General features: G+C 38.6%; 1 long non-coding RNA gene across 1 annotated transcript; it reads right to left on the bottom strand.

The window, feature by feature from the left end:
- Positions 1-443: 443 nt before the first annotated feature.
- LOC124683496 lies at positions 444-1,017 on the bottom strand. Its single transcript, XR_006996712.1, has 2 exons — positions 820-1,017; positions 444-716 (listed from the first exon to the last, which is right to left on the bottom strand). It is a non-coding gene; the product is annotated as an uncharacterized LOC124683496 (long non-coding RNA).
- Between the last annotated feature and the right edge of the window lie 8,801 nt (positions 1,018-9,818).

Raw genomic sequence — 9,818 nt, 5'->3', positions numbered from 1 at the left:
ATGCAAATTCAGAGAAGATAAATGTGGTCCATAATTGTTGCTTCTTGTTCTCCTAGAAAGCATTCATCTCGATGTCTGCTTTCTAAAACATCAGAGGTAGTTAGACCCTGGACGTTTTTTGGTGGTTGCTTTTATCGAACCAAAAGATCAAATCGGAAAATTAGATGCTACTGAGCTACTCCCTGGACGAGTCTCCATATATCTACATTTTGACAACAACAGTACCACAGAATGCCAAGTCATGGTCGGTATGGTAGTTAGCTCGTTGACACGACAACATGAATCAATCACTTTTATAATTCTTGCTAGCTGCAGGAACCCTTCCCTTCAGACAGGACACTGAAATCTGGGTATAAATTTGAACTGAACTAAAGGAACCTGTACAATACAGTTTTGCCGAGGCTTATCTGCAACCTGCACTACCAATGAACAAATAGTAGACAAAAGAGTAGGATATGAGCATAAAAGGTTCCAAGATACATCACAAATTTAAAAAATATATGATCTTCGTTCACGGCAAAGCACACTAGAAAACACATAATCATCCCAAGTAAATTTCACTGAGCAAATATTTATTCCTGACTCGAGCAAAGACACGTGTGGACTCGATCATGACGATGAACTATCTTCCTCCTATCCACTCTGGGCAACATCGAGGTAGCCAAAGGGGCAACATCAGCATTCCACGCATCATCTTTGTATGGTTCGGGCGTATCCTGGCCAAAAGAATAGAAAGGTATTAAAGGGTTCAATTGACTCTGCAACTAATAAGGGTGAGCTGCTTCCAAGCTGCGAATGAAAGAACAAGGTCAAAATTACCTGTATGGGATTCAGTAGCAAGGTCAACTAAGAAGCTTGCTTGTAGGAGGCCAGAACATTTAGTGTTCCTTTCACTGTTGGATCAATCAACCCCACCTTAAGAGCAATTCCAATAGTATAGCCAACTGTTGGCTATAACAAGATTTCATATCATTTGTAGTCATCATATAGCTAACATGTACAATAGTGGGCTATAAGAATGTAGTACTTTACTAATATATGGCCCACCTTTCACTCTCACAAGGTGCCTAGGAGACGCTGCAAGTAGTTGCGCTATCGACATAGTAGCCCACCTCCCTTCTCTCTCCTCTTCTCTCTTCTCCAACTCATCTAAAATATATTATTTAATGTCTTATAGTCAGCTGACTGGACTCTATTGTACTTGCTCTAAATTTAAGACATTGGTCAGAGTTACTATTTTTACTAAGCAGCAACTTTCACCAATTGGATAGAGAGAACCAGGTACAAAGGAACACAGGATGCAAATGAAACCACCCAATCTGATTCGGTATACTATTATCTATGCGCGTTGAGTCCCAGTAAAAATCTAGTTTTATTTCCTATTTGCATTAAGAATTGTAGTCTTGCAGCGAGAAACATCTGCATAAATAGCTTCCAGAGTTTAACCATATGAAAAATAACTGGCTGGAAGCTTTCTGGTGCTATCGCCTGATGCAAACAATGCCTAACTAAACTGACAAGTGCACACTGAAAAAAATTCTCTAACTTACTGAAAACATTCTCTGAACTTGCTGACCACCAAGACGACGGAGGAGGCCATCAGGATCTTCACCGAGGGCCTCAAACCTGTGAGGGTCGTGTGGAAGATGGGCTCGTCCACCACCTACTGGGTCGAACGATGACGTAGAGCTCGACTCCTCCGTGGATTCCACCGCGCGCGTCGGCAGTGGCACCGGCTGCCGCCGCCACGGGCGCTCCATCAAGAGATACGTCACCACCGCACCCATCGAGATTCGAGAGAGACATCACTTGATTTCTGCTCATTCCTCGCCTAGCTCTGGCGGCCGACAGCCACCCAGGTCCCCCGCCGCCGCTGCTCCTTCCCTCGCCGGCCACGTCCGAACGACGCCGCCGCTTCCCTATGTCGCTGCCCCTCCCCTCCGTCGCGGACTCCGTCTACCACAGCCGGTTGAGTGGTGCAGCCCCAAAATCAACCCCGGGGATCGCCGGGGAGAGACCACGATCTGAGAGAGTGAGAGAGAGGATGATCTGAGAGGGAGAGACATGATGAATGGTGAAGGACGAGAAAGATGAGATATTTTTCGGTGAGAGATATGATTAATTTGCTTGAGATGTGTGCAGAAATATCAACTACTTGTTGCTTTAAGATCCGTAAATTGTTATCGGATGATTCGGCCGCTCTAAAGGTTGTTCGTTTTGTATAATATTCATAAAATATATTAGAGGCTCCGGTCCCACTTTTTTGGTTCCGTTAGTTTGGTTCCGTTTTTTTCCACCGTTAAATCGGAGTGGCTGAACGGTTACTAAAAATGCCAACCACTCTAAAACTTGTACTTATATGTAGATTCACATATTTTGGTATTTATCTAGTCTACTTTGAAATGCATAAACCGTAGTATTATATTAGTGAGCAGAGCAGTAATTCAACTCAGTCATGCAAATTGCCCACTAAACATCTTTGAAAGAACATGGATCCTCATTTGTGGTTTTGCTAATTGATGATAATCTGTATTGAGTTATTTCTTTTATAGATTTTGTCCATAGGCAATGTTTGAATCATATGTTGACCTCATGATTGCAAGACTAAGCAAATGAAAAAGATCAAGTGACAAGTATGTATTGAAGAAGAAGAAGAAGCCGGAGTGACATGTCATTGAAGATGCATGAAGCTTGCCATCCAAATAGTGGTCATGGATGCATGAAGATATGCCGAAGAAGAAGCTATCACATAGTAGATTATGGAGTGATGTATGTAAAATGCATACACTGAACTTTGTACTTTATTGACATATATTTCCACATATTTTCAACATATATAATGTTATATCCATGTTTTATATTGATTTATGGGGATTTACCAATGACCCCCTTTATATATGAGTTATAACTCTGAAGAACAGGAAAACCCTATTTGTGTATTTTCCACTTTCACGGACTTATACGGAGTCAAATTGAGCTAGGATTTTGGAGACATCAATATTTCACCACGAGAAGCATCTGGAGTGCTTGGACCTCACGAGCGAGGGCCTAAGGCCCAAAAGAGAGGTGGTGGGCGCGGCACCCACCCTCTTTTCGCAATCGACCGTACGTTTGACTCGCCTACAGACTCCATTTGACCTAAAAACCCCTATATATATGATCCCTCAGGGTTTCCTCGAGAAGAGCGCCGCAGAAACACCGAAAAATCAAAATAGAGGCTGCAACAACGAAGATTGGAGGGGGAAACTCCGCCAAAGCTGCCACCGGAGGGATCTCCACCTTTTCCACGTCTTCCACATCAACACCATAATAAAGGGGGAGTAATCCACCTCTGGACTATGGGTTTGTGGCAGTAGATTGATCTATTTCTTTCTTGTTCTTCTTAGATCTTAGTACCATATGAGCTGCCCAACATGATTATTGTCATATATGTAATTTCTGTGGTGGATCTTTATTCTATGATATTGAGATATGAGATTGGAATCTATTATGTGTAAGATGTATTGATAGATGCATATTATTTACAAAATCCATACTCTATTATTTACAATGTACTTAAGTTCTTGTTCTGATCTAACTTGTATGCAAGAACATGTGTGGGGAGATGTTTGTATTAGATGGAGTAGCATGATTTTAGTGATTGAATAGTGATAAAAAATTCATGATCTATTATGGTTTTACCTTTTCCTTTGCTGCCCCACTAGGGATAAAGTGAATGCATGTGCTATGTTTATCATATGACAATAGTGATAATCTTGTTTGCTTAAGGTAGCATATTTAATATTCAAACATCATGTTAAAGTACTTAAAACTATGCTATGATAGTTCTTAATACAAGATTGCTTCGAGTTTTCCTTTTCTTGTGGAGTATAAGAGAGATATGTTGCATCATCTCTATGTCAGGACGTGATGCACATATGAATGCTTATCAAACACATATTGAAGTTTCACCAATATTATCTCATTGATGAATTGTTAATATCCACTACAACTTAAAAAAAGAGTAGACAAGTGAATCCATGAGCCCCAGTCCAATTTTAATCATAAAAATACCTTTCCATTGTATTTATCTTACTTTCTACTTCCATCACTATTGTAATCCGAAAATACAAAAATACATTTATTAATTAATCACACACAAAACTTAAAAACAACTATCTCTTTACTGATTTTACTTGGTTTACATAGTTTATTTACTTTACTTTACTTTTATTAAATCTTTTATCTGCAATAACTAATACGGAACATTGTGCTAGAAAACAACACCGTGCAGTTGGGGACACAATGCAAAACTTTGCTTTGCACGATTGCTAGAAGAAGAGGAAAAGAGATACCTCTAAGCCAATTCCCCAATATTTCGATATAAACCCTCGAGTCATCCTTGTGGGGAAAATAAGCTTCTCTGACTACGACACTCTGCTCTTGGAGTCCCAACATCATCAAGCACTTTTCTAGCGCCATTGTCGGGGAATTGCAAGAGGATCTCATAGTGGCGCCAAGGACTTCTTCTTCTTCTTCAAGCTAAGAGAGCACATATTTTGGCAACATCATCAGCAACTTTGTGCAAACACCCAAGTTTGAGGAGGTTGCACCACTATGAGCTCTTATTTCTCTTTTATATTGTGCAAAGTAATTTTGTTTGTCTTATTTTTAGTATTTTCTTTTTAGTTTCTTTTTAAAACACAAAAAAATCCATAAAATGAAAATGGAAAATATCAAAAATACTCTTGGTATTGCTATTAGTCTAGATAAAAATGACACCTTTGAAGCGTATTATGAAAATGCTAAGAAATATAGAGATTCATATGAAAGGGTACGACTACAAAGTATTTTAAACATTTTAAACAAATCTGCTACTGAGTTGCTTGCACATGATGAAAGGACTTGTTACTTTTGTTGTGGTAAACACTTTAACTTCCAATGTAGATCCCATAAAGAACATACAATTGCCTCCTATCATACTCATAGTTATGTTCACTTAGGGATGTAAGAAGTAGATCAATTTGTTATCTTTATGGCATCATATTAATTTAAAACTTGCATTGAAGATATCTATGAAGCTACTGGTGTGACTCCTAAATGTGATAGTATGGTCACTTTTATCCTTAATCTTTGCATAACCGAGTTTTCTGATAATATCCATGTTATTGACTATAATGAGAGGAACACCACAACCAAAGAAAACACTATCTTATTAAATAAAGAAGAAAATGAAGAAGCCATAGTTCCATCTAAGCTTGGGAAGGAGTGGGATCTTCCACCTTCACCACCAACATGTGATGATAACTCCAAAATTGAATATGCTCAAGACGGTGGCCTATCTATACTTGATAATCCTCCAAGCTTAGGAAAATACTATGTTATGTGAGGATGAAAATGATAAACTTGCTGGTTATGATGATGCTCTCACTCATGAGAGTCCAATATTATTCTTATAATCTCCTATTCATACAATAGCGGAGAAATATGCATATGTTGAAAAATACTTGTATGGTTTGCAACTATCTTATGCTTATGGAAAATCTTATTTTAGCCATGATGGCATGATTGAAAGTGGTACTACTAATTATTTTGAAAGAGTAAATCATGTTAATAAACCCCTTGATAAATTTAATGATCCTCTTTATATGCCACAATTCTTTAAGGTTAATGATCCAAATAGCCACAATATTAACTTTTCTTCTAGTAATTGCAATTATTATGAAAGAGGAGGGTAAGAATCCTCTCTATGTTAATGATAATTATAAGTTGCATTTACTTATCATAGATATGCTTTCGTATACTACCTCTGTCCTAGTTCATAGGGCTTGCACGTATCCCTAGCTTGTCAATTTGGCCAACATAATATTATTTATATAATATAAAAATTATATCATTATAAAGTAGAACATCTAAACTTTTTAATGATATATATTTTGTAATATATATGTTGCATTATTATTGTTAAATTTACGATCTAGGAACACGAGTAAGCCCTATGAACTGGGATGGAGGGAGTACTCTTATTGGCTGTGATTCATTCATATATAAATCCCAATGCATAGGAAAAAAAGTTAGACTTTATTATTACTTGTTGCATACTTTATCTTGTGTACTAATGTGATTTAAAGTGTTAAAGATATTTATAGGTATGATCACACCATGGAACCCGGACACATTATTGTCATATATTATTTCAAATAATAAGAAGGGGAGAATCAAGAAGCATCACTCCTATAATATCATTGCCCATATAAACAAGTAAGCAAGTCTAACTATATGGCTTCAAAGAAAGCGCTTTACGGAAGGCAACCCGAGATGTTTTTTTATATGTTTTTCTTTGTTGCAAGAAGGTTTCTTTTTTGTTTAATCTATGATTTTTAAAGAAAGTACCAAGTTTTACCCATTTGGATGCTTAAAAATTGTGAAACAAAAGGGGAGTTGCTGATTTCCGCATTGCACTTTTTAGTGCACAATTTTCTGGGTTTTTTGGTAATTCCTAAAATCTTGATAAATTCACGATGAGCTGCAACCTTTCATCCTCTATATGCACAAAAAATGGCTAAAATTCCGACATGTTTAAGTGGTCGAACAAATTCTATTTTGCTTCCGCTAAATGTTTTGACAGCTGCCTCTTAATGTTTGAACCATTCTTTTGGGTTTCAAAATTATTTTACTTGAATCTTTTGATTTTCTAAGAATGTGTAGGACATTATGTGCTCTTTTGTTCATAAAGGAATAACTTTATATTTGAAGAATATGGCAACAGGCATATTATTTTTGTACCACTAATGTCACCCATCTATACTATTATATTGAAGTTGGTTGTTTGACACTCAACACATTTGATTGTCGTCATTGGAAGCATCCAGACCATCCAATTTAATCTTACGGCCTCCGATCACTTTCAAGGTAAGTCGCCCCTCCACCTTCCCTTATTACCACTAATCACCTATTAATTCTAAATCAATACAAATTTGTACTTACCTAAACAAAGTTGTGTTCCATCCCTCATCTTTTTTTTGTGAAACACAGTACAATCATAGATGCTCATACATACGTACATACACTCAATCCTATGAACGCATGGATGCACACCTTACCCCTATGAGCACATCTGAAAGACTGCGTCCAAAAAACTGATCTGATGGATCTTTAGATTGACAAAGTCACCACGGGTGTCTGATGTCTACGGGTGTTTCTATTCTTGTAGACAGTGTTGGGCCTCCAAGAGCAGAGGTTTGTAGAACAGCAGCAATTTTCCCTTAAGTGGATCACCCAAGGTTTATCGAACTCAGGAAGGAAGAGGACAAAGATATCCCTCTCAAGCAACCTCGCGATCACAATACAAGAAGTCTCTTAGTGTCCCCAACACACCTAATACACTTGTCGGATGTATAGGTGCACTAGTTCGGCGAAGAGATAGTGAAATACAAGTAATATGGATGAATATGAGCAAGTAGTAACGGCGCCAGAAAAGTGCTTGCTGGCGTACAGATGATGGTAGTAATATTGCAGGAAGTAAAGATGCAGTAAAACAGTAAACAAGCGATGATTGCAGTATTTGGAAACAAGGCCTAGGGATCATACTTTCACTAGTGGACACTCTCAACATTGTAATCATAAAGGGATATAAATAAGCACTTCACTATGCTACTCTGAATTACTCTCTGGCAAGATAACGAACACTAATTCATCATGTAGGCAAACCTTAAAGATGCATTCCCAAGTACTAATGAACGCCCCACGCTGTCACTTTAAGCATTCACAGGAGGTACTAACACACCACAATTCCATAGAGACATCCAACTCAAATCATAACTCAGTGAATAAGTATTATGTGAAATATAGCCTAAGAGACCCACACGGTGCACACACTGTCACCTTTACACACGTGGGACAAGGAGTCTCCGGAGATCACATAAGTAAAATTCACTTGAATAGCATAATGACATCTATATTACAAACTCATCATATGGATCTCAATCATGTAAAGCAGCTCATGAGATCATTGTATTGAAGTACATAGGAGAGAGATTAACCACATAGCTACCGGTACAGCCCCGAACCTCGATGGAGAACTACTCCCTCCTCATGGGAGACAGCAGCGTTGATGAAGATGGCGGTGGTGTCGATGGAGGAGCCTTCCGGGGGCACTTCCCCGTCCCGGCGGCGTGCCAGAACAGAGACTCCTGTCCCCCAGATCTTGGCTTCGCGATGGCGGCGGCTCTGGAAGGTTTCTCGTACCGTGGCTTTTCCGTATTGAGGTTTTAGGTCAGGAGCCTTTAAATAGGCGAAGAGGCGGAGTCGGAGGGCTGACGGGGCGATGACACAACAGGGGGGCGCGGCCCAGGCCCTGGCCGCGCCGCCCTATCATCTGGGCCCACCAGGGCTCCCCTCTGGTGGCTCTCGGGTGTTCTGGAAGCTTCGTGGAAAAATAGGATGCTGGGCATTGATTTCGTCCGATTCCAAGAATATTTCCTTACTAGGATTTCTGGAACCAAAAACAGCAGAAAACATCAACTGGCACTTCGGCATCTCGTTAATAGGTTAGTTCCGGAAAACGCATCAAAACGATGTAAAGTGTGTATAAAACATGTGAGTATCATCATAAAAGTAGCATGGAACATAAGAAATTATAGATACGTTTGGGACGTATCAAGCATCCCCAAGCTTAGTTCCTACTCGCCCTCGAGTAGGTAAACGATAACAAGGATAATTTCTGAAGTGACATGCTATCATAATCTTAATCATACTATTGTAAGCATATGATATGAATGCAGCGATTCGAAGCAATGATGAAGATAATGAGTAAACAAATGAATCATATAGCAAAGACTTTTCATGAATAATACTTTCAAGACAAGCATCAATAAGACTTGCATAAGAGTTACTCATAAAGCAATAAATTCAAAGTAAAGGTATTGAAGCAACACAAAGGAAGATTAAGTTTCAGCGGTTGCTTTCAACTTCAACATGTATATCTCATGGATAAATGTCAACACAAAGTAATATAACAAGTGCAATAGGTAAACATGTAAGAATCAATGCACACAGTTGACACAAGTGTTTGCTTCTGGGATATAAAGAATAGGCAAACTGACTCAACAATAAAGTAGAAGATAGGCCCTTCGCAGAGGGAAGGATGGATTACTATTTTTGTGCTAGAGCTTTTCATTTTGAAAACAAGAAACAATTTTGTCAACGGTAGTAATAAAGCATATGTGTTATGTATAAGATATCTTATAAGTTGCAAGCCTCATGCATAGTATACTAATAGTGCTCGCACCTTGTCCTAATTAGCTTGGATTAACACGGATTATCATTGCATAGCATATGTTTCAACCAAGTGTCACAAAGGGGTACCTCTATGCCGCCTCGTACAAAGGTCTAAGGAGAAAGCTCGCATTGGATTTCTCGCTTTTGATTATTCTCAACTTAGACATCCATACCGGGACAACATAGACAACATATAATGGACTCCTCTTTAATGCATAAGCATTCAACAACAATTAAAATTCTCATAAGAGATTGAGGATTAATTGTCCAAACTGAAACTTCCACCATGATTCATGGCTTTAGTTAGCGGCCCAATGTTCTTCTCTAACAATATGCATACTCAAACCATTTGATCATGAAAATCGCCCTTACTTCGTACAAGACGAACATGCATAGCAACTCACATGATATTCAACAAAGGTGTAAAAGTTGATGGCGTCCCCAGAAACATGGTTACCGCTCAACAAGAAACTTATTAAGAAATAAGACACATAAGTACATATTCTTCACCACAATAGTTTTTAAGGCTATTTGTCCCATGAGCTATGTATTGCAAAGGC

Source organism: Lolium rigidum, chromosome 1, assembly GCF_022539505.1.
Source record: "Lolium rigidum isolate FL_2022 chromosome 1, APGP_CSIRO_Lrig_0.1, whole genome shotgun sequence".
NCBI classification, from domain to species: Eukaryota; Viridiplantae; Streptophyta; class Magnoliopsida; order Poales; family Poaceae; genus Lolium; species Lolium rigidum.
Note: the sequence above shows the minus strand (reverse complement) of the source record. Positions and strands in the feature narration are given on the sequence as shown.